Source organism: Pongo pygmaeus, chromosome 14 (genome assembly GCF_028885625.2).
Source record: "Pongo pygmaeus isolate AG05252 chromosome 14, NHGRI_mPonPyg2-v2.0_pri, whole genome shotgun sequence".
Lineage (NCBI taxonomy): Eukaryota > Metazoa > Chordata > Mammalia > Primates > Hominidae > Pongo > Pongo pygmaeus.
The window spans coordinates 101,874,763-101,897,156 of NC_072387.2; the positions used below are offsets into that span (position 1 = coordinate 101,874,763).

General features: G+C 34.1%; 1 protein-coding gene and 1 non-coding gene across 4 annotated transcripts in view; both read left to right on the top strand.

The window, feature by feature from the left end:
- Positions 1–22,394, top strand: part of GPC5 (glypican 5) — a 1,461,148-nt gene that overhangs the window by 655,541 nt on the left and 783,213 nt on the right. The gene's annotated exons all lie outside the window — the stretch shown is intronic.
- LOC129012006 (U4atac minor spliceosomal RNA) lies at positions 9,176–9,301 on the top strand. Its single transcript, XR_008493515.2, has one exon. It is a non-coding gene; the product is annotated as a U4atac minor spliceosomal RNA (small nuclear RNA).

The following is a 22,394-nucleotide window of genomic DNA, read 5'->3' on the forward strand; positions in this document are numbered from 1 at the left end:
TCAAACAGGTGTTTTTCCTGAAGTGTAAAGTTGAGTCTGTATAATAGAATTTGATCACTTCTTCACAAATTGGGGCATCATTTTTCAATCTGCTTTTTACAAACCCCAGTGTTCCAAAAGATATTCATAGATCACCCTAAGAGAACATAGCTTCAAGGTGAAATGGCTTGAAGAAATATTGCACATGCCATTTTTCTCTTGGAGTATAGCAACGCTTAATTGGACTCTCCGAAGTATGGCAGAAAGGAAATTTGCTCTACTTTATTTAACTTAATATTTTAAAAACAGATTGAATTATAAACCTCATTTTTTGTGGAACCCATTTTGGAAGATATTAATTTTATAAGGAGTACAGTTTGAGAGATGACTTTAAAAGCATCATTATTAATAATTGGCTATTGCAGTGCCTCCCAAACTTTATTACACATATGACTCTTTCAGGGAACCAGCTAAAATGCATATTCGGATTCAGTGTTTGTCTGAGGAGGAAAGGAGAGACTGCATTTCTTTTTTTTCTTTTTTTTTTTTTTGAGACAGAGTCTCCCTCTGTTGCCAGGCTGGAGTGCAGTGGCACCATCTCGGTTCACTGCAACCTCCGCCTCCTAGGTTCAAGTGATTCTCCTGCCTCAGCCTCCTGAGCAGCTGGAAATACAGACACGCGCCACCATGCCTAGCTAATTTTTGTATTTTTAGTAAAGACAGAGTTTCACCATCTTGGCCAGGATGGTCTCGATCTCTTGACCTTGTGATCCATCTGCCTCGGCCTCCTGAAGTGCTGGGATTACAGGCATGAGTCACTGCACCCAGACGAGACTGCATTTCTAACCAGTTCCCATGTGATGCATAGGCTGCTGGTCCAGAACCCACACCTTGAGCTGACCAGCTCTGTTTCATTTTGACTCGTCAGTATCACAGAGATTATTGAGATTTAAATAGATATACATTTTGACATTAGTGGCTTCAGCTATTTAGGCTGATAGTGTGAAACACATCATTAGAGTGGAAATCTACTTCAGCTTTGCCTGGCATCAGGATAACAAAGTGAAGGTAAGACAAAAGCCAGAGCCCCTCTCATATACAAATTAACAAGAGTGAGAGAAGAAGAATCTGTTCCACAACTTCTGGACCACCCTCTAGACCAGACATATGAAGGGGTCAGATGTGGAAAGAGAACACTGATGGCAAGACTCTTTCTTTAGAGAGCTGATGCGTAAGTCCCTAGTTTTTATTTGCGGTAGGAGTGAGGGAATGCTCTTATAGTTCCAAACCTAGTTAGAGCAAATAAGATGCAAATGATCAGTTTTTAAATATATTCCCTGAGGGTGGGAGACACAGAGGGCTTGTGCCACATTCATTCTTGGGAACACTAAAACAGAATGTGTATTAGGTCTGATCCATGCTTGGACTTATGCATAAGTGACATCCCATTAAATTTGGCCTGCACTCCTGAAATCTATTAGTGTTAGAGATATGTGAGTATCTCTCATAGACCTGTCATGCAAAGCATGGGAGAGAAAAGCAAACAAGACTGCTTTGGGTTGTGTCCACTAAGGTTGCCCATAGTGTGCCCGGGGTTGGTTCCTTCTGGTGGGTTCTTGGTCTCACTGATTTCGAGAATGAAGCCATGGACCTTCGTGGTGAGTGTTACAGCTCTTTTTTTTTTTTTATTATTATACTTTAAGTTTTAGGGTACAGGTGCACAATGTGCAGGGTGGCACAGACCCAAAGAGTGAGCAGCGGCAAGATTTATTGTGAAGAGGGAAAGAACAAAGTGCTCACAGCGTGGAAGGGGACCCAAGTAGGTTGCTGCCACTGGCTGGGGTGGCCAGCTTTTATTCCCTTATTTGTCCCCACCCATGTCCTGCTGATCGGTCCATTTTACAGAGTGCTGATTGGTCCATTTTACAGAGTGTTGATTGGTGCATTTATAATCCTTTAGCTAGACACAGAGCGCTGATTGGTGAATTTTTACAGAGTGCTGATTGGTGCATTTACAGTCCTTTAGCTAGACACAGAGCGCTGATTGGTGAGATTTTATAATCTTCCAGCTAGACAGAAAAGTTTTCCAAGTCCCCACTTGACCCAGGAAGTCCAGCTGGCTTCACCTCTCAGTAGGACAGAGACATCAGTAGAAAGAGCCAAGTTGTACAGCAAGAGATTCTCAGAGGTAAGGAAGTTGCAAAGGACACCCCAAAGGGACACAGATGGCTCTGCCTGAGTCAAGGGAACTGTAGGAAGAAAGAGCCCTGTAGGAACCGTCAAGGGTCCCGAAAAGCGAAAGATACCACCTTCTCCCCTAAAAGACCCCTTCTAGGTTTCCAGTTTAAAGTAGGTCCAGAAGAGGAAACAGAGCTTTACTGTAAATCATGTTTGTTTGTTTTTATTATGATGATCTTGGACTGGACTACCCGTTTCTGAATTTAAATTTAAACTGTACTTAAATTTAAACTTGTACATAAAATGACTGTAGGATTCAATTACCTAAAACTGAACACAGAAGCTGTGGTTGTTTCCCAGTCCATTCAGGAACATGTGAAAATGAGGCCTGCTGAATAAAGTTTCGATTCAGGAATGGTAGAAGAGGGAAATAAGTTATATTTTTGTTTATGTTAGGGGTCAGGCAGGTTCAGCACATCAGTCACAGAAGATTCATACATATCAGTTATCTCCCACCGACGTCAAAGGTGACCTCTCTCTGTGGCCAGTGTCTCTGCTCTTCACCTTTCATCTGCTGTTTCTAGTCAACAGAGAGCCTGAGCACAAACGTTCGGGCCCATGAAGGTGCTGAGCCGAGGCAAGAACTCTTCTCCCTTGCATAAAACGTTGGAATTTCAACCCAGAGAATTTATCTTTGTCTGCAAGATTTTTTATTTCTTTTTTTCTCTTTCTTCCGTTTTAGATTTTGGTTTGGGTCGTCTTTCTTTCTCTTCCTATTATTTGTTTTTTGAAATGTTACTTAGATTGTTTTTATTATTATTTTGAAAATTTTATATACACATATCTGAAAATATATACAAAATACATTGCTATATATTAATGAATAGCAATAAAGAAGTTGTATATTACTTTGATATGTGTTCATTGCCTTATGGAATTAAAAAATAGATTTCATGGCCGGGCCCGGTGGCTTACGCCTGTAATCCCAGCACTTTGGGAGGCCGAGGTGGGCGGATCACCTGAGGTCAGGAGATTGAGACCAGCCTGGCCAACATGGTGAAACCCCGTCTCTACTAAAAATACAAAAAAATTAGCTGGTCATGGTAGGAGGCGCCTGTAATCCCAGCTCCTCGGGAGGCTGAGACAGGAGAATCACTTGAACCCGGGAGGCGGAGGTTGCAATGAGCTGAGATCGCGCCATTGCACTCCAGCCTGGGCAAGAAGAGTGAAACTCCATCTCAAATAAATAAATAAATAAATAAGATTTCACTTAGAGACAGGAATGGAGAAGACCATATAATAGACATCTTAAATATAATAAATTACTTTGGAGGTGTGTGTTTGTGTTGGCTCTGATTCAAATGCTGAATGAATACTGACTTTGTTTATTAAGCACACACACACACAAAATAAACAGAGATAAAGGACAAAGACATACTTTCGATTCTTCTAAAAAAAGGTTATATTCTTGTTTTTCATAGCCCGACAAAAGACAAGGCAGCTTTTGCCTCCAAAACTCTCACTTCTTCATGACTTGAAATAGTGTGCATTCTTTCTGATTACCCTTAATATCAGCAATCATTTATTGATCATTTACTGTGAATCAGAAATTGTTCTGAGTATTTTATGTATATTAATTTACTTAGAACTCATGCCTCCCAAATTTCTGATGCAGGCATTCTTAAATGCAATTTATATGAATAAAATGAAGCTTACAGGATGTCAATGAGCCCAAGTTATAACCCACATTATAGAGACTAGTGAAACCAGACTTTGAGCCCGATGAGTTACACAACAAGACCTGCACACTTGACAAAGTAGAATATAAATATTTGCTATCTGCAAGGAGTTGACATTGTCCGACAAGTGAAATTTTTGTGAGGCTGTTTTTCTCTATTTGCAGTACTATTGCAAAGATCATGCTGCAGTTCTTCCCTTGCCAGTTATTTACAATACTGATATTTAACATCACCTCAAGAGATAACATTAAACTATACAAAATCCCCGGGATTAAAGGAAAATATGCTTTGAGTTTATTTCTAATTCTTTTTGGAGAGTAAAAATGTGAACTATTCTGAGTTTTATGGGTATCCCATGTATGTATATAAAGTTAATTCTCTGTCTCAAGAGTAACATAGATATAAAAAGGCCAATTACAATTTTATGAATAGGAAATATAAGATCTGGGGATTTGATTTCTGTATTGTTGTATTCTGAATAACAGCACTATTTCTAGGGAATACTTACATCCTTCCTGACACAGAACAACTAGCAACTTTCATTAGAGAAAAGTCAAACCAGATGCAGTGTGAGTCCTTATATGTTGCAAGTAATGTTAAAATAGATTCCAAACTGGTGTCTTGTTTTGATGAAAACTCTGAAGACAATTTGGAGGCTGTTTGTCAGACTCTAGAGACCGAGGCACAGATGGAGTTCTGAATTAAGTGACTTTGTATTTTGAGATTTGAAATGAGCTCTAGTCCCAGTTGTATATTTCAGTGATTATGGGCTAATTGGATGTGGTAATTGATTATTAAAGGATTTATACTCTTAAATTTTTATGGTTTATTAATTATAAATTCAAAATTGCTAACAAAATTCAAGATTTAAACTTTATCTCTAGGTTAATTTATGTAGAATTGTGTGAACCATGTTTTGCTTTGTTTGGTAACACAATATTCTTCTTTTGAGGATTTTCTATAAAGCCAAATAGAAGTCCTTGAGATCTCAAAAGTTTAAATATTTTAACTTTTCTAATATGTAAAGCAACAACATTTACTGCCTATTTTCCAATCATACCAAACAATTTTGAGCTGAAATGCTTGTTTCCTTCCCATAGGAGAAGAACCCTGAATTTATAAACTAAACACCTGGCATGTCTTTTGCATAAATTAAGATAAAGTAAGCATATTTAATTTATCATTGGGTGTTTGTGTATATTTCCAAAATCTTAAAGTAGATTAAATAATATGCTTCAGAAAGGAATTATGTATCTGTGATGCATCATTTTCAAAGCATCGTTTGCATGACTTCAATCAATATTATTATTTTAAAATCAGAGCATTTCTGAATCCCAGATGCAATAGTTTAATAGCATTATTATAGTTCACTGTTTTTACTGTACCATTAGTTTACATTTTTTAAATGATTTATTGATTTATGTTAGCTATCATTAAAAATAATTATAAACTTCTTTTAAATGTTTAATAGTTTGTTTCCTATTGCTCCCATACCCAACTACTACAAATTTAGTGGCTTAATATATTATCTTATAGTTCTGCGGGTCAGAAGTCTGAAATGGATCTTATGGGGCTAAAATGAAAGGCTGTCTTCCTTCTGTAGGCTCCAGAATCTCTTCCCTGCCTTATTCAACTGCTAGCAACTGCCTGCTTTCCTTGGCTCCTGACCTCATCATTCTGAACTCTGTTTCCATCAACTCAACCCCTTCTCTTTTATACTTTTGCATTTTTCTTTCATTTATTAAGACCTCCGGGATTACATTGGGCCCACCCTGATAATCCAGGTTAATCTCCTCATCTCAAAATCTTTAATTTAATCACAACCACAAAGTCCCTTTCGCCTTGTGAGGTAACATACTCACAGGTTTTGGAGATTTGAATGTGAAAATCTTTGGGGGAGGGGGAGCATGACTCTGTTTACCACAGTCGTGTTTTTTTTTTCCATTTATATCATTTGTAGTATAAATTTTTACCTGTACATTTAGAAGAAAATATTCTGTACCAAGGGTAATGAGAATTAATATTTTCTCCAATGTCTTTTTTCTGTAACTACATCACACTAACATATTTTTTAAATGGGAAATAAAAGGTAGTGATCCAATGCCATACAAATTAAACTGGAATAACTCAGTGTGTACATTTTAGGTTGTTTGTTTTTGTTTACTTATTTCTTTGTTTTATTTTAATAGGTTTATATAGTTGTCAAGATATAAAGGAAAGCAATATAATATGCTACATTATTTTTTTAAAATAACGACACTGTTATCAAGTTCATATCCTCTCTCCAACCCAGATAAGGAGGAAAATATCAATTCAAATATCATAAAACAGTCTCTAGTTTGATTAACCTCAGTTACCTAATAGAAACATACTTTTGCCAAATACCCTGTAAAGACCTCTTACTCCCTCCTGTAATTGATTAAAAATTGACGATGAATTCTTTCCCATGCCTCTCATTGAGAGGTGGGGTCCATTGCCCCTTCCCTGGAATCCAGACTGGCTTTATGACTGGCTTTTTCAAATAAAATGGAGTGCAATAGAAATGATGCCAATTGATTCCATGTCTGGATGGCAATAGATTTGTGACTTCCTCTTTCTCCCTCATAGAAGTCATCTACCATGTAAGAAGTCCAATTCTTTTGACCGCTCCAGGAAGAGAGGAAGCTCAAGGTAGCCAAACAGAGAGGCCACATGAAGTGACAGAAATGTGGAAAAAACAAAAAACAAAAAACAAAAAAACAAAAAAAAAACAAAGACTTCTTAAAGCTTCCAGCCTAAAACAGACCAGAATACCAAATCCAGCTAAGCCTTGCCCAAATTCCTAACCTGCAAAATCAAGAAAAACTAAAATGGTTGTTTTTTAAAACCACTAAGTTTAGGGGTAACTTGTTACTCAGCAATGGATAAACAAATACTCTTTCTCTCTTTAGTACATTGAATTTAGTAATGTGCGCCAAGCCTCTTGCTTTTTTGTGATGCATCCAGAAGTAGATTTCAATTTTTTTATCTATTTTGAAATGTCAATATGATACAGCATCTCCCTATGGCACAGGGCTATTTCTGTATCTAGACATGTATCTCATCATAGCCTGCTGAAAGCTCCAAGTTGGTTTGTTTAACATGGATCGAGGATGATGGTATAATGGTTTGAATTGTATTTTTTATCTGGAGGCTAATAGTACCCTTACAAGGTATGAAATATGGCTGAAGACTTATAGCTCCCAATAACAACCTTTGTATTTTTAAAACAAATTTTGTACTCTTTATATCTAACCTGTAAAGCAGACTGTTTTATTGGGGTAAAGAAAAAAAAGAGAGAAAAAAAAAGCATTGTATAGCTGTCTCATTCCTTTCCTACACCTCTGAAATAGCAGGTTAATTCTGGACGGAGGCCTATAGTCTCATAGGTCCTTTTGAGAGGGGAAAATGGTAGACATAATTGAATGAGATCTCATTGACTCCATCCCAGTCTTCTGACTATGAATTCCAGAGACACATGAAGAAGATTGAATCTTAGTTGAGTCCTCTGGGATGATTAGAAGACAAACACTGTTGTGGTTCCAACAGCTAAATTAACACAGGGTGTTTAGATTTTTTTTAAATTTATTTTTAATTTTTATTTTTTTGTAGAGACAGTCTCACTGTGTTGCCCGTGCTGGTCTTGAATTTCTAGTCTCGAGCAATCCACTTGCCTTGGCCTCCCATAGTGGTGGAATTAGAAGTGTAAGCCACTATGCATGGCCAGAATTTTTAAAATTAATAAACTTTGTTTTAGTAGCATTTTTAGTTTGAGAGCAAAATTGTGTGGAACATAGACAGAGTTTCCATACAGCCCATCCCTGCACATGCACAACCTTGCTCACTATCAACATCCCACACCAGAGTGGTACTGTTTTTTAACCAACGTTTACATTTTAAATCTACGTTGACTCACTGTTATCACTCAAAGTCTGTAGTTTACATTAGAATTGGGTATTTATTTACTTATTTATTTATTTTTTTGAGATAGAGTCTTGCTCTGTCACCCAGGCTGGAGTGCAGTGGTGTGATCTTAGCTCACTGCAACCACCACCTCCTGGGTTCAGGCAATTCTCCCAGCCTCAGCCTCCCATGTAGCTGGGATTACAGGTGCCTGCCACCACACCCAGCTAATTTTTGAATTTTTAGTAGAGATGGGGTTTTGCCAGTTTGCCCAGGCTATTCTTGAGCTCCTGACCTCAGGTGATCCACCCTCCTCAGCCTCCCAAAGTGCTGGGATTACTGGCGTGAACCATTGCACTCGGCCAGAATTGAGTCTTTAGATTTATTTCCTTACACAAAGATTGGAGCAAATGTTAAGGTCTTTCATCCCAATTAGACAACCATTGACTCTGAGCCTTTGCAATTGTTTTGCCGTGTATCGTGGTTTTCTAATTGTCTTACCTCTCTTCATGTTTGCTCATAAAAAACTTGAATTACCTTCCTCTGTTCTCATAAAACTGTACATTTTATCTAAGAAGACCTGACCATTAGGATATGTGGTTGTTACTGAACTGTACTGTATACTGCTTTTTCCTGTGCAGATTTAGGGAGTAATCACAGAGGGATTATTTACTACTTGGCTGTAGCTGCTCAGAATGTGTTCATATCTATATCATCTTAAAATGTCTTAGATGAGAAGACCACAAATAGTCTCAACAATGCAGCACACATCTGGAGGGCAATTACCCATTATATAGAAGTAACAAATTTTCTCATGCACCTTATAAATTTGCACAAATAAACAAAAAGATTCAGAGTCATTGCCAAAAGATCATCAGTGCTGTTAGCACTTGGCCAAGAAATAGATATTCATTGTTGAATATCAATGAATATATATCAGTATCAATCCTGCTGCCCAAAGGCAACCATTATTTATGTTGAAGACATACATATAGCCATCTCTTCCTATATATACCTATACCCTAGAATTATTTTATATAAAATAGAATATACTAGATATGTTTTGTGTATAATCTTTTAAATTCACTCAATAGTATATTATTGAGATCTTTCCATGTCAATACCTGATGTCATTTATAATGACAGTAGGTTAGTTTTCCTTTATAAGTATATACCTTTATTTAGCCAAGATTGACTTTTAAGATGTTTCCATATTTCGTTACTATAAATAGTATTTAGAAAACATCATCCTAATTGTGATTTGTTTACCACTGCAGCCAAATATAAAATATGTTTTCTTAGCTGGGAGACTCACTTTTGCATAGAGGTATATTTTTAGGTGAATTTCACATAAGTTAACCATCCTTTCCTTGGGGTTGTGCTACTGTCCAATGAGTGCATAATGAGGGCTGTACTGCTAATGCCTATGTAACATACCCACATCAACTAGAGCTTTGCTTTATCTTGGTGCAATTATTTTAAAAAATAAAAAAAAACTTTAAAAAATATTTTTAAAGTTCACATAAGTTGCTCATTTCATAAAAAGGAGTTTTTCATATTTATGTTGGATTTCATTACTTTATTAATATTATAAATACGTTTGATATAGAGTGTTGATATGATTTTTTTCAGGTCTAATGTGTATTCTTCATTTTTGTTATTTATTGCTCTTTAAAAGCATCAAAGTCCTATACAAAGAAGCTTGCAGTAGTATAATGAGAAAATGGGTGGAATTTATGTAAATATAAATACATGAATTATTGATTAAAATGTAGTTATTGTAGTAATAGTAGATGCCTTTTGTATTGAATATAATTCATTCTACCTTTGAAATTTGAAATAAAAATTAAAAATATTTTAACTTATCCTAAAATTATTTCATTTATTTTTCCTCATATAACCATATACAGTACAAAAATGAAGGATTTTTTAAAATTTGATTTCCCATTATTTCACCTTTTTGCCTCTTGATAATCTAAGAGGAATCTCAGAGAAATGTATGTTGGTATTTTTCTAAAATCTCTTTGAGCATAAGTTAATTAGGGCTCTCATCAACAGCAAAACAAGATATAGAATTCTCAGAGTTCTTTCTTACTTGATAATGACACAGAAAACAAAAGACATATATCAAAATAACTTGCTAATATGGCTATGAAATAGCTATCCAGGATAGTAGATCTATGTAGTTTTATTGTGAATGAACAGAAGTCATTGCATGTTGAATAAAAAGGTGAAGTGTAATTACATACAATGCTTGTCAAATTGCTGTTGTCAATTTTAAAAAAGGAATTACAATTTGAGAATAGAAATTATTAAAGAAAACAGAAAGAGATGTCATTACCTAAATACAGCCTAAGTTGTCACCAACCCTACTTAATTATTCAGCATATTCTGAAAACCTTTAGGAAATTCATCATGTTTAGCCTGTTCTTTGCAGCTATCCATATGCAACAGAAGCAAACCACAGACTTGAGGCTACTTGTGTTTAAATTCTAAGACAATGACTGCAAAACATTAAAGACACATCAGTTCCTCCCCAGGAATTACTTCTGGATTTGGAGTATGGTGGTTTGTATAGACCCCTCTTTGTAACCTGGTTGCTGTTAAGATAATACATAGCACTTTATCGTTAATAGAAAATGGCAGAACCTATTGCTTTAGGGATAGGTTTTCTTTTGGAAATGAATGGCAAATCACAATTACATAAACCAAGAGATGACATAACGTATCTATAGGTTGCATAATAATAATCACGGCAAGAGAAACCTATTGCATTCGCAAGATTAGAGCTAATTGGTTTTGCAGAGTGCAATAAATCAATTTTGAAAATGCCAAGTCAAATCAGGTGTGCTATGCTATTAACTAGTATGTGGTTTACAACAAAACCAGAAATTGAGTTATAGAATTTGTTTTAGACAGCTTTATTTGCAAAGCACATGAAAATGCTAAGAAATTTAGTGCATTTACATAGGCAGCCATCTTATTCAGTGATAGGAAAGAAGAATTCAAACAGTATGGAAAAATAATGCCATTTCTATTTTATGGGAATGAAATTATTGAAATTAAGTTTTAAAAGTTAATAATAATTCCCATAAGGGATTATATTTTAAACATTATCTAGAAATATTAAATAGAAACATAATTTACTCTTGGGCATGCAGTATATTCTGCTGTAAATGGACTCTATGAACACAGAACAGTCATGCTGTCTTGGGGAATGGAAGATGTTGGCTGTGTCTATGAAGATATGTTTGTTCCCTGAAGTTTCATTTTTCTATAGCTATTCCTTAGGATCCATTACTAAAACTGAAAGAATGAGCCAGCAAATAAGTCTGTGGGCCTCATCCATTTCCATTTATTTCCATATGTTCATATGCTGCATATTTAATAAGGAAAAACATTTTTCTTAAGAAAATAAAACTGTAGACTATAAGATCTTTTTCATACCTACTATTCTATTTTGCTAAGAATAGCAATAATTTACCACTCTGTTTAACTAACATGTTTTCAAGTAATGACATCCATTAAACAATGCTTCTGTTTTCATGTTAAGAAAATATAGACTTTCCAAGCTTTCTTATTTTTAGAAGATCAAGTAATGATGTCAAAGAAAGAAAAAGATTAAGATGATTAGGAGAGGAACCACTATTAATTTTGCTTGATTTTTTTGGGGGGGAATTAGACTCATCATTCCATATGTCATCTTGTTATTAGTTAATAACTACTGATTATATAACTATTGATAAGGTGATAAAGGATAGAATTTCATCTATAAAAGACATATTAATATACTTTATATAAATTATTTAGATTGCTTGCTAAGAAATACTGTTCTTACATTCATTTGCATTGGTTTATTATATTTCCAAGTTTATATTTGGTTACTTAAAGCTAACATTGTGAGATTTTCCAAACACAGCTAAAAATAAATCAGAGTGTTTCTTTTACACAAAGTTTGGCTATTAGTGGATGTTGTCATCTTTTATGTAGTAACAAGAAATTTTCCTAATCTCATAAAATAGTTACTACTATAGAAAGTTCAAGTTTTATTCTAATGAAACTATTATTATTTAAGATATTTCCCTTGAATTTGACATGTGTATCTGAACATTAATTGAATATGCATAATGGCAGTAAATGTGTGGGTGAATTTGGTTTTGTAAAATAGTAAAATAAACTTTTGGGTTTGGTGAATAACGTGGACTATCAAGGTGCATATTAATGTTTTTATAATCAGGTAGTAAGTCTCAAATGCTATAATGGTTTGTGATCTAATTCCGATCTCATGTTCCAAGGAGAATTAAAATATTTTCCTTTTATTCCTTATTATTTAAGAACAATTTATATGCAGTGTAACATTCAGCAAACTTTTATTGAGCACCTAGTGGGAGCCTCTAATTGCTGGAGATACAGTTATGAGTCAGATCAAATCACTGCCCTTGAAGTTTGGGGAGGAAGACAAGAAAAATGATTTTTCATAAGGGCTCTTTAATATATAAATCTGCACATGAAGGAGAGATAGCAAGAGAGTGGTCAATTCTGCTTTCAGAAGCAAATCAAGAAAGGCTCTCTGCAGGAGATAAATTCTTGACTTGCTCCTCCTTACCAAATGGAAAGTAACATTAACTAAACAAAATACACCAAATTTGCATTGTTATTCAGATCCTAGCAACCTGGCACCAACAGCTAATAAAATAAAATTTCAGGTTAGGTTTTATGGGTGAATATCATGAAACCAAGTCCCATAAATCAGATAGTCATGAGATTCACAGCATTTCCAAGACCAGTTGGGTTTACATCATTATTCATAATCACATTCTCTTAATTTTATTTCTTACTAACTTAAAATGTCATGGTGAAGTATTTTTTGAAATCTCACAATGTAATAGGCCCCACTAAGGAAAACGACAAAGTGATTGTCCAAATCAAAATCACTCTGGACCTACTGAGTATGTTATGGTAAGGATAAAAATGAGAGTGAAACCTTCTGAGAAATTATTTGCTCATTATTAATGAAGGAAATATGTATTATCTACTCCTACCATGCTTTGGGCCCAAGAAATAAATTACTGAAAAAATAAACCAAGAGAGAGTTTTGAAAATTAACTCTGTGGCAGATTTAAAATAAATAAATAAATAACTTAAAGCTGAAATTTGAAGGTGAGATCAAAATCAGGTGGTTCTCTTTTGAGCTATAATGAGCCATAAAAAGGAGTTTTCCTGACTAGTAAGCTAAAATGCTTAATGATATGACATGAAGGAGTTTCGGGTACCATAAATGTTACCATCAAAAGTTTAATACTTTAGAGTTCATGTAAAGGCATTATTAATGAGAAATGATGCTCTTAGGAATTCCATGTATTAATAAATTGCTTGAAATAAATGGTATCTATAATTTTTCATTTACCTTAAAGTTTTTAATGTTTTTAATATTTAAGAGTGACACTTTTGTTCAAATTGTGATTGTTTTAGGTACATAATTAAATGAACAAATTTGGCTGAGAGGGAGGGAGCTGCCATTTTCAAATCAGAAGCATGCTCCAGCTTTGGAATAAATATAGCTAAGAATTCTTTATCACCATTTAATGTTTCAGATTTCTAAGTATAGGGACATAGACACAAAGGTTTTACAAAACTATTTCAGCAGTGCTAGAATAAAACATGTAGCTCTATTTATAGCCAAAAGTTCACTGATGCCATTTTGCCACTTGTAATATGTTAGGCTGTTAATAAGAAACTTATAAGATAGCCTGAGATTATTTCTCACTCTAAATAGTGTTTTTCAAATGTAAGTGCATATAAGCCACCTGAGAGTTTTAAAAATTACCAATATCTGGGTCGCCTCCTAGAGTTTCTGATGTAATTGTTCTGGGGTCCAGGCTGGACATTTGAATATTGCAACCAAGGTTGACAAGCACTGTTATAAAGAAACTTGAAACAGGAGAAGCTTAGAGATTTTAAAAGCTTAGAGATTTTAAAAGCTCAGAGGCGGCGTGGCGCGGTGGCTCACGCCTGTAATCCCAGCACTTTGGGAGGCCGAGGCGGGTGGATCACAAGGTCAGGGGTTCGAGACTAGCCTGACCAACATGGTGAAACCCCGTCTCTACTAAAAATACAAAAATTAGCTGGGTGTGGTGGCGGCCGCCTGTAATCCCAGCTGCTCAGGAGGCTGAGGCAGGAGAATTGCTTGAACCTGGGAGGCGGAGGTTGCAGTGAGCCAAGATCGCGCCATTGCACTCCAGCCTGGGCGACAGAGCGAGACTCCGTCTCAAAAAATAAAAAAAAAAACTCAGAGGCAACTGAGTTGCAATAATTATGACAAAATAAATGATGCATATTACTGAAAGATAGAACATATCAGATAGAGAAGATACCTAAAGGAGTGTTTCTTCAAATACGTGTTTACCACCGATTTAAATAATCCTTTTTTTATGCAGAGAGCATGAAAACAATTAAATTCCTGTGAATACAACAATCAGCATAATTCTCAATAAAACCAATTGTATTAATCATAATTTTGGTTCTGAAAATTTTGATAATGCAGAAAGAAGCTCTCAGATCAGTGTTCTTAAAAATCAAGATAGCAGTTTGAGAGCACCTGAAAGGTCAGTTAAATTAGATCAAATTCTCTTTGATATGTGGTTGGGATCATTCACTTTTGCTCTACTTTTTAAAAATGTATTAACCACATAGTTATGAGTCTATCTATCAAGTGTTCAAATTATTTTTATATTAACCACATAGTTATGAGTCTATCAAGTGTTCAAATTATTTTACATGTAATCTCCAATCTCCAGATAATAAATGGGACTACAACAAATTTACCCCAATTTCTGCAGAGAGCATAAATAATTGCTTTCAAGGGATGCTTGAATGAAATTACTTCCCTGACTGCAGGGGTTGGGGCTTGGTGAAGATTTGTCCTTTGTGAGTAATGAGAAGAGTATACTTGGATATAAAAATAGTAAAGAAATAATTAGATTTTAAAAACCCTAAATTCCATGTTTTGCAAAGTTAATGAGTCCCTAAATTCCTAAAGCTGAATATTAGTGTGTAAATGAGTACTCTAAACCAATAGAGAATTAACTTAAAATTCATGGCTATTTAGCTAAAACTTCATATATTCTTATCATTCTGTGTCTCCTAGTTTTAGATCAAATGGATGTTTTGACTCCTAAAAGACTCAAAATTGCTGACAATGCCCTTTATTAATAAGTTGCATTTTGAAAAATCATTTAAGTAAAAATTAAATTTACATTTTCAAAATTGCATGTTGGGTTAATTTACCAAATCCTTTATCTATTTTGTGTTTCCAGTTATCCAGTTTTGTTTCTGATAGTTAAATATTCAAAAATATTTGTTGAAATTACAAATTTTATTAATTGATTTTTGAGGGGACTAGGGTAGGTTAGTTACTTTTTATTTAAGTTCCATGGTGTTTTGCATATTCAAATTATTATATTGTGAATAGCCTGAAAGACAGTAGCTATATGATCATTTGAGATAATGGTAACAATATTCAATGGTTGAAAAGATATTATTTTAAGTATGAGCTAAGCAGATTGTACTTGATGTAACTAGGGGATGATTAGAAAATCTGTTTTAACAGCATGATTAAGTTGGGAATTCTTTTTTTGAAGTTTTGTAAAAGGGAGGCAGAAGTTTGAGGGAAAATGTTGGTTAGGTAAACTTGGATAGTTTTAGATCTATTAGTGACAGAATACTCAAGCTCTTGAAAACAGGAAAAGTTGCTCTCATCATGCTAAAGGACAAGGGCTGCCATAAGCTAATCACTGTATCTTTACTCAGATCCTATAAAGTGATTTATACAGAGAAGGAATTCAGTAAATCTTTACTAAATGAATCTTAGATGATGGAATGGACCATTGTGGTTGAAGGAGAGAGTAGTGGAAATGGGAGTATTAGGAAACGAAGTAGATGATTTGCTCAGATTTTGTGAAATTAGGTTTTGATAGAACAGACCTGAAAAAAAAGAAAAACAGCTTGCATGACTTCTTAAAGTCCTCAGCTCTTAATAGTGTTCCAATGGCAATTAAATTTCACGTGAGTTTTGAAGGGAACATTAAAACCATAGCAAAGCGCACATTATATTCGTTGTTTCAGTGTAGTGCTTCTTTACCAGGCAAATAAATCCTGGTAGACTTGCAAGAGCTTGCTCCTAATACAAAATAAACAAAATGTGTTTTACTAAGAAAATTGCAGACATATCAAAGGGTAATCTGACAGCACGGGTACAGAATACTATCAAGATATTTTCTTCTGTTTTACATACATGTGTAATTCTTGCTTGAATGCGAGAGAGCTGAATACCAGCCTTATTTAATATATTTTGTGTCAACTTCTGTATACAGATTTTTTTTTTCTTCAGGTAACAGGAGAGGAAAGAGGAGAACATTAATTCCAGATGGCTCTAAGCAAATGTTAGAAAGGTGAACATTTATAGGCTTCCAAATATCTTTTGGCTAGCTGACATTTACAAACACTGAGCTAGGTAAGCTTTTTCCCCTAGCAATATTAAGGCTGTAGCTGCAAGTAAAGGATATATGAAGTGAAATATGCCATTCAAACATAGTAAAAAAGACTTTTTGTAACCACTGTTGGTGAAAATAATGAGAACAAAGTCTTTCTTGTTATTTTCAACATCCTATAAAAGCATTGCAAAAGTTTATATAGCTGGTTAAAATATTTGGCACTATTTGCTCCGTTTCCACACCTTATGATAAGGTCCAGGCATTTGTTGAGAGGGAAATTGCCTATTTAAATGAAGGAACAATATGTTTTAAATTACTTAGAGTACTCTGTTGAAACTTAATGAGAACAGAAGGCAGTGTTAATAAGAAAGATAGTTATTTACAAAGATTGCTTAAGAATGCAAGCTGGGTACCAACTAATTGTAATTCTTTAATTCCGGTATGCATGCAACATCCCTTGTGTATGCAAACAAAATGTGTATTTCCAAGCTGTATGTTTTAGGATCAGAGAACTTCAACCAAATATTAAATTCTCAAATAGTATGCAAACAAGTGTCAATCATCACTTTAATATGACAGCTGGAGGAAAAAATTCCAAGCAACATGTGTAGGTAATTGTTGTTAATATTTATCTGTACATAGAAAGATATTTCAGAGATGTGTAAGTATGCAAATAACTCTTGGATTTCTAATTACTGTATCGAGTTGTATATGCTGTCTAATTTCAGAAATGAATGCAATTTTAAAATAGCATGCATATTATAAAGGAAATAATCTGCCTTTCTCTCTGTCTCTGCCTATGTCTCTGTCTTACACATGTATGTGTGTATGTGTATATATATCCTCAGTTGCGAACGTATATTCATAACCACATGTATAAACACACAGTATAAAAGCACATATGAGAACATATACCAAAATATTATCAGTAGTTAATTTTAAGACAAGCATGATGGGTCATTTTAATTTTCTACTTTTTACATGTCTGTTTTGATTGCAACTTTAAAAATAAGCCTGTGTTACTTTTTAAAGAGAAAGGGAGAGAGGGAAAGAGAAAGATTTGCCTGTTTTGGAAAATTTTTTTTAAAGGAACACCACAGGAAATTAGATCATTCTTAGGTGCCTGCTATTTATATCTAAAATGGTTTTCAATAATGTGATAGTTCTAATATCAGTAGAGATATCCATTATCACATGCAGATTGAACCTTGTTGTTGCAGGATAGAAATATGTAAAACTATTTAACTGAATTGAAGAATTGTAAAGAATCAAGTTTGGAAAATATATTTAAAAAGAAAAACTTTCCAGTTAATTTTATGAAATTAACAAAATATTGATTCTAAATGATATATTTATAAAATTTTATTTTATAATTGGGTATTGGTAGTGTAAGGAAATAAAATAGACTTTTATGTGCTCATATTGTAACCAGTGATCCTGATAGCTATATTTAGTTATTAGTTCTAATATTTTGGTTTAGATTTTCTACATATACAATAATGTCATTAGCAAACAATGACCAGTGTATTTCTTTCTTGCTAATTCTTACAAAAAGTAAGAATTCTCTTACAGTTCTTATTGAACTGACTAGAGAATCTTGTTTCTGATCCCATAAGGAAAGCTTTCCATATTTCCTTATTAATTGTAATATTTTGTAAGATTTTATGATTATCTTTCATCAGATTAAATAAATTCCATTCTATTCATAGTTTGCATATTAAAAAATATTTTCTGTATCCATTGAGATAAGATTTTCTTTCATATTGTTAATATAGTGAATTACAATAATTGATTTTGTGATATGAAAACAATATTTCATTATCGAAAAAACTTAATTTGTTTTTAATTTATTGTACTTTTTAAAATTAAGGTATAATTCATACAACATAATATTTGTCCTTAAAAAGGATGCAACTCAGTGCACAATATAATAAGCATAATATAATATAATATTTCATTTGTTGCTTGTAATTTGGTGTCATATCTAAGAAACCATTGTTTAATCTAAGGTCATGAAGATTTTGCTTATGTTTTCTTCTATGAGTTTTTTACTTTTAGTTCTTACATTTAGGTTTTGATCAACTTTGTGTGTAACGTAAAGTCAGAATCCAACTTCGTTTGTTTGCATGCATATGTACAGTTGTCCCAACACTATTTGTTGACAAGACTACTATTTCCCTATTGAATTTTCTTGGCATCCTTTCAAAAATCAATTGCTCATAAATATGAGGTTTATTTATTGATGCTCAATATTATTTCATTAAATTTATATGTCTATCTCTATGCTAGAACAAACAACACTGAATTAATATAGTTTGATAGAAAATTTTCTGTTTCAAGATTATTTAGACTGTTTTGGGTACTTTACTATATTAGTTTCCTATTGCTGATGTAACATCTTACTACAAAGTTATGCCTAAAAAATCACAGCTTTATTATCTTAATGTGTGCGTGTGTGTGTGTGTGTGTGTGTGTGTATTCCTTGGGATTTTCTATATGCATAAATATTTCTCCATATACATCTACATACAAATGCTTTATACCTCATGGCATCTCCATATAGAGATAGTTATATTTCTTTCTTTTTAATCTCGACCCCAGGCTAATATCCAGTTGAATAAAAGGTGGTACTACTATTGAACATGCCATAGAATATTAACTTTGTTAACTGACTTGGAGTCTCCCTGGGTGAATGCTAACCCTCTCATATATAATAATGGCTTCATTTACAAAATGTATAAGATGATTACTATCAAATTATTTCTTCAGCCTTGACTTTTATCCAGAACTGCCAAATCTGGATAGAATTCCCATTTAGGCTTCCACAGGCATGTTCAAAATAGTACTTTCTTTTGCCCGTGAGATTCTGCGTTATGTCTTGAATTCATACTCTAAGTAAATGTTGCAAGTGGAATAAAAGCTCCCAAAGATGTTCACATTTTAATCCTTGAGACCTGAATATGCTGTATTACCTGACAAAAGAGACTTTGTAGTTAGAATTATGAATAATATTAGAAGGAGGACTGTATATGAGCCCACTCTAATCACTATGAGCCCTTAAAAGCTGAGACCATGCTTCAGTTGATTTCTGAGAGATGGGGCAGGAGGGATAGGCAGAAATATTTGAAATGTTAGCGCTGCTGTAGAGGGCCATGAATAAAGCATAAGAAGGAACAGAGACAGTCTCTAGGAGCAAAGGCTGGCCCCAGCTGACAGCCAGCAAGGAAATGGGGACTGTGATACTACCTACACGAGGAACTAAGTGTGGCTCGAACAAACTTGGAAGCAGACCTTTTCTCAGAGCCTCCAATAAAAAATACAAGAATGATGGAGTCATTGCATTACTACCTGAATACAACACACTTTTCAAGCTACATAAACTTCATGCTTTCCTTTTTTTATAAAAGTCATCTCCTCTGCCCTGAAAACTGTCCCCATTGTTATTAATCTGCCCGAAAATTTATCTTCATCCTCAAGTGTCTACTCAAATGTTCTATTAAATGAGGTCTTCCCAGATGATCCCAGATAATTAGCACCACTTTTTAAAATTAGATTTCTAGATACTTTCATTATTGTAATCCCCTTTTATAGGAAATTTTTGTTGTTGTATATCTCCTTACTAAACTAACACTTTTTTTGTTTTTGAATCTGCATCGATTGTTGAACACATATAGAATACATTAAATATATACAAGCTAATGAAGTAACACATGAATGCATCTCGGACCACTTATCCTAAAACATCCATTTTTTTCTTTTATTCTGTCAAATACTTTTTCTCTGATATCCTATACTTTTGTTACTATTCATTGATTTTATCCTTCTATTTATAGTTATTTTCTTACTGAGGTGAAATAACTTTCTATGTATTGTTTAGTTTATCACATATCTTGCAAAATTTTGTCTGGTTTGCATAATATCTCTTTCTTTTATTGTGAAACACATTATAGAACTTTACAGATGAAATGAAATCTGTTGGCCAGGAGTGGTGGCTCACGCCTGTAATCCCAACACTTTGGGAGGCTGAGGCGGGCGGATCACGGGTCAGGAGATCAAGACCATCCTGGCCAACATGGTTAAACCCTGTCTCTACTAAAAATACAAAAATTATCCGGGTGTGGTGGCATGCACCTGTAGTCCCAGCTACTCAGGAGGCTGAGGCAGGAGAATTGCTTGAACCCGGGAGGTGCAGGCTGCGGTGAACCAAGATTGTGCCACTACGCTCCAACCTGGGCAACAGAGCGAGACTCTGTGGAAAAAAAAAAAAAATTCTCAATTATTTTTTTCTGTAGTCTCCTTTTTAATTTTTTGTTACAAATATTTATTAAAAAGTACAATTCAAAAGTTAGCTGGACAATCATATAGATTCTTCTTGAATTTTAGTTTTTGAATACATTCTTCAACTCAAGTTCAGATAAACTATTCACCTATATTTTCTTCCAAAATTTTTTAAAAGCAAAAGATCTCTTGTTCTATAAGCAATTATTTTAAGGTATACATAAAGTGGGAATCTAACTTTATTTTGTTCCAAATAGTTAACCAGTTATACTGGTTCCTGCATTATCTGCTGAGTAAACTTTTCTTATCCCTCTAACTTGAAATACCAAAATCTATCATTAAAAAGTCATTTAGATGTCCATTCTTCCACTTGTGGAGCCCTACTTTATTGTCATTCCAAAATGATGCTTATCCTTCTGCTAAATTTCTTTGAGTATTTCTAATATTTATCCTTCCAGATAAAATTTAATTATTTTTAATCAAAGGCCAAAAATACATCATTAAATTTATATTTTTTTCAAGAGAAAAGACACAATTTCTTTTTTATTCAATGCACCTTTTAAATCCCTAATGGAAATAATACATTTTATTCATATATATATAAAATGAATTCATTATATATAATATATATAAAGATTTTATATATATGAATAAAATGTATTATTTTATACATATATGTATATATTATTTGTACATATAAATTTTATATACATATGTATATATTATTTATATGTATTTATATGTATTTATATACATATATGTATATAAAATAATATATTTTATTCATATGTTTTATTTATATACATATATAATTATATATAATGAATTCATTGTATTGAATGAATGATTTTATTAATGAATGAATAAAATGTATAATGAATGAATAAAATGTATATACAAATAAATAAAATGTATATATAAATATATTTCTTTTTTAAAGAATTTTTGGCTAATTTTCTGCTAATTTTAATTTTATTATTATTTTTTTTTCGAGACAGATTCTCCCTCTGTTGCCCAGGCTGGAGTGCAGTGGTATGATCTCGGCTCACTGCAACCTCCGCCTGCTGGGTTCAAGGGATTCTCCTGTCTCAGCTTCCCAAGTAGCTGGTACTACAGGCGTGCACCACCATGCCCAGCTAATTTTTGTATTTTTAGTGGAGTTGGGGTTTCACCATATTGGCCAGGCTGCTCTCGAACTCCTGACCTTGTGATCCACCTACTTCAGCCTCCCAAAGTGCTGGGATTACAGGCGTGAGCCACTGTGCCCGGCCACTAAATTTTTTTTTTTTTTTTTTTTGATACAGAGTCTCACCCTGTTGCCCAGGCTGGAGTGCAGTGGTGTGATCTCGGCTCATTTCAACCCCCACCTCCCATGCTCAAGTGATTCTCCTGCCTCAGCCTCCTGAGTAGTTGGGATTACAGGCATGTGCCACCACACCCAGCTAATTTTTTTATTTAGTACTAGAGGTGGGGTTTCTCTATGTTGGCCAGGCTGGTCTTGAATTCCTGCCCTGAAGGGATCTGCCCGCCTGGGCCTCTCGAAGTGCTGGGATTACAGGCATGAACCACCATGACCAACCAAGAGTTAATGTTACTTTTAAAATAAATCAAAAGAGCAAAAATTATCTGACATAAACCGACAAAAGAAAACAGCAGTCTACTATTAAACCTAATAAAATTTAAGGCAAAATTATTTTATTTGGGATTTTGGATTTGCTTGTGTTTTCTCATCTTACTTAAACCTACCTTTTTTTCGTGACTGTATTTCTCACCATCACTTTTCCCTCTACAAGCTTACTGCTCTAGT